The sequence below is a fragment of the Colobus angolensis genome, unplaced genomic scaffold (assembly GCF_000951035.1).
Source record: "Colobus angolensis palliatus isolate OR3802 unplaced genomic scaffold, Cang.pa_1.0 Scaffold9, whole genome shotgun sequence".
NCBI classification, from domain to species: domain Eukaryota; kingdom Metazoa; phylum Chordata; class Mammalia; order Primates; family Cercopithecidae; genus Colobus; species Colobus angolensis.
Window position 1 is genome coordinate 10,907,288 of NW_012122931.1, and position 3,043 is coordinate 10,910,330.

Below are 3,043 nucleotides of genomic sequence, written 5' to 3' on the forward strand. Positions count from 1 at the left end.
CCTGCTACCCTGTCCTATCCTGGCCTAGCTTCATACTTGGTTCAACCTGGGGCCACAGTAGCCACCACTTGGCCTCAGAGGCAGTCTCAGCTCAGCCTCAGTTTTTCCAGCCATCGACTGGGAACAGCAGCAGCCCACAGCAGATGGGGACATTCAGAGGCCACTGTGGCATGCACCCACCACGTGTCCAGGCCGCTTACCTGCTCGCCTTCTGGCCCCCCTCTTCCTCCACCTGATGGAAGAGTAAAAAGACAGGTGGAAGCAGCAGGCCGCCTGGTCAAGTCACCATGGCGTTGCCTCCACACCAGCCTGTCCTCATTCCACTCCAATGTCCGGGCCGGGCCAGATCATGCCAGACCGGGCCAGCTTATGCCGGGCCAGGCCCCAGGGAGGTAGCCATTCACAAGGAGAGAGGCCAGGCGGCAGGCCGGGTGGGGGAGCAGCCCATAAATCAGGCCCCACTCCCACCCGGTCGCTAACAAGCAGGGCTGCCTACCCGCCTCTGTGGGGTCCCTGCCTCTGGGCTCCCACAGCGGGCCTGGAACAGCCAGCTGGCCAAGGCCTCCGCAGTGCCTTGGCCTCCGCCCCCACCCTCGGCCCCCAGATAGATAGGGGTATTTTTTTTCTTTTAGGAGAAGAAGAAAAAAATAGACGTAAATGAAGAGAAACACCAACAAAGAAGGCGAGAGGCCTGCAGAGTCACGTGGGGGCAGAGACCAATTGGGCCTCCGGTGGCCCCCCCACCAGGGCGGGGAGGAGGAGGAGGACGGACGGACAGGGCCAGCCTGCCGTCCGGCTGCCGCCCGCCGTGGTGTGAGGGGGTTTCTGCGAACCCACAGTTGCCACCGCCCCACCTGGGCTGCCGGAACCTCCCCCTGGACCCCTGGTGCCCACTGCCACCCTCATCCGGCGTGAGAGCGCTGCTTCCGCTCCGTAAGTGAGGGCCTCGGCCCAGGCCTCTAATGACCAGCCTCCCTCTGCAGTGCCTCCCTGCAGCCTTGGCCGGCCACCGCCTGCTCTGCTCAGTGACCAGTGCCCCCTGCTCTGGGCAGGGAAGGGGCTAGGGGTCTCCCAGACTCACCCTGCCACCATGCTACCCCCTCTTCTTCCCTGGGCTGCGGATGGGAGGAGCCAGGCCTGTGACCACAAGCCCCATGGAGGTCCGCTGGTGTCCCGCTGTCGCTGGCCAGGCATCCACCAGGCTGTGTGGGTCTGAGCCTAGAGGTCTGTGAGTGTGTCCGGAGGGCTCTGGGCCTGTCTTGGGGCTCTGTACCCTGCCTGAGGGTCTGGGTTGTCTCTGTGGCTGTCTCTGAGTCTTGCTGTGTATCCGTGTGTCTGTCTCCGGCCTTCATCTGTCAGCCCGGGCTCTGCGGCCAGGCCAGGTCTAGGTCCCCAGGTCTAGGTTTGCCTCCCTGGGTGGGTGGATGAGGGACTGGAACTCCCCAGGTGGTGGGCTGGAACCTGGAACCTGTGGGGGTGGGTGCCTCGGGGCCTGGAGTGTGGAGGAGCCATGGGCTCCCAGCCGGTGAGAGTAGAAACCCTGGGAGAGAGGGAGTTGGAGACAGAGGGAGAAGGGCCTGAGCCCAGCCCCCACCCCACCCTATCTGGGCGGCTGGGGCCTGTGCTTCCAGCACCAGGATTCCAGGAGACCTCGGGTGGGCTCTACCTTAGAACAGCCGACTGGGGCACCCCAGCCCATCCTCCACCAGCACCCTTTGCTCCTACAGTCACTGTCTGAGGGCTCCACTGTGGTGGGGAGCTGTTCAGAGGCAGCAGTGACCCCACCTCCAGCTCCAGCAGATGCTCTTGTTTCTCAGGGGTTTGGCGGTGCAGGGGGTACCTATAACAGGGTCTCTGGCTCTTTCCTCCCTCCTCATCCAAGACTTTTGCATGGAAACCGCAGTACCCCATCTGTAAAACCAACATTTTCCACTTTATGCACGGAGAAACTGAGGCTCAGAGAGGCGAAGTGACTTGCCAGAGCTTGCACAGCTAATGTGCGGGTTCTGCTCCTTCTGTGGGGTGAGCCAGCTGAGTGGGGTCTGCGCGGGGGTCTCTGGCCACAGGTCGCAGGCCCCAGGCTCAGTAGGCGGGCGGGAGCCCAGATGGAGCCTTTTGGTGGGTTGCGCCGCTATCAATGCAAAATTGCGGTATTTTCCTGCTTGAAGATCGCGGCTTTTTGGCCTCATGGTCCTGAAACTCTCTCCGACCCCAGGTGCCAGCGGGGGCGGAGGTGGGATGCGGGCAGGCCCCTTCCTCTCGGGTCAGTTTCTCCAACTGAAAAACAGTGGCCCCACGGATGGTCCCTAGCCCAGAGCAACTGCTCGGCCCGTCGGCCGGGAACCCCTTTGTCCCCAAGGCCGCCCAGCGCTTTCTTCCTTGCCCCACCCTTAGTGAGAGCTCCGAAGGGAGCAGCGGGGCCCTGCCTCCGGCCTCCTCTCCCAGCTCCTGCGCCCGTAAAGGCTTCGTGTCCTCCCTAGGCCTCAGGCACTGGTAAAATGGGATTTCCACAATTCCCATTTCCAGCCCAGCGAACTGAGGCTGGCGAGCAGAAGGGTTTCGCCCCAGATCTCCCCAGCGGGGCGCCACTGAGCGCTTCCACCAGGCCACGCGCGTGCTTTGCCCCTACTGCTTGGGTTCATCCTCACGACCCACCCTTAGCGAGGAAGAGCGGTCATCTACCCACTTCACAGATGCGGCAACTGAAGACGCAAGACGGGAAGAGAGCTGCCGCAGGCTCGAGTGAGGAGACGTGGCGGGGCCCATGGGAGAATCTGGCTTCCACCCGTGAACCTGAGCCTCAGCCACAGTCGCCACTCGCCCTTACCCACTTCCGCGCTGCAGTGCGACCAGCGACCCGCGTGGCATTCGCCACGACCCAGCTGGGTTCGCAGACAGGAGCTGCCTCTTCCCACTGCAGGCGGGTGACCCGAGGACCCCAGAGACGAACACCTGCCCAGATCGCGGGGCACTCGGGCTCCGCGGCTCTCTGGCCGCGCCTGGGGTCCGGGGAGCAGGACAGGGGCTGGGGGGCGGGGACGAT

General features: G+C 63.8%; 1 protein-coding gene across 1 annotated transcript in view; it reads left to right on the forward strand.

The window, feature by feature from the left end:
* Nucleotides 1-655: 655 nt before the first annotated feature.
* NR5A1 (nuclear receptor subfamily 5, group A, member 1) overlaps nt 656-3,043 on the forward strand; it is a 31,204-nt gene continuing 28,816 nt past the window's right edge. Inside the window, exon 1 of the mRNA XM_011931396.1 lies at nt 656-933. The gene's annotated coding sequence lies outside the window, so the exon portion shown is untranslated. The remainder of the gene's footprint in view (nt 934-3,043) is intronic.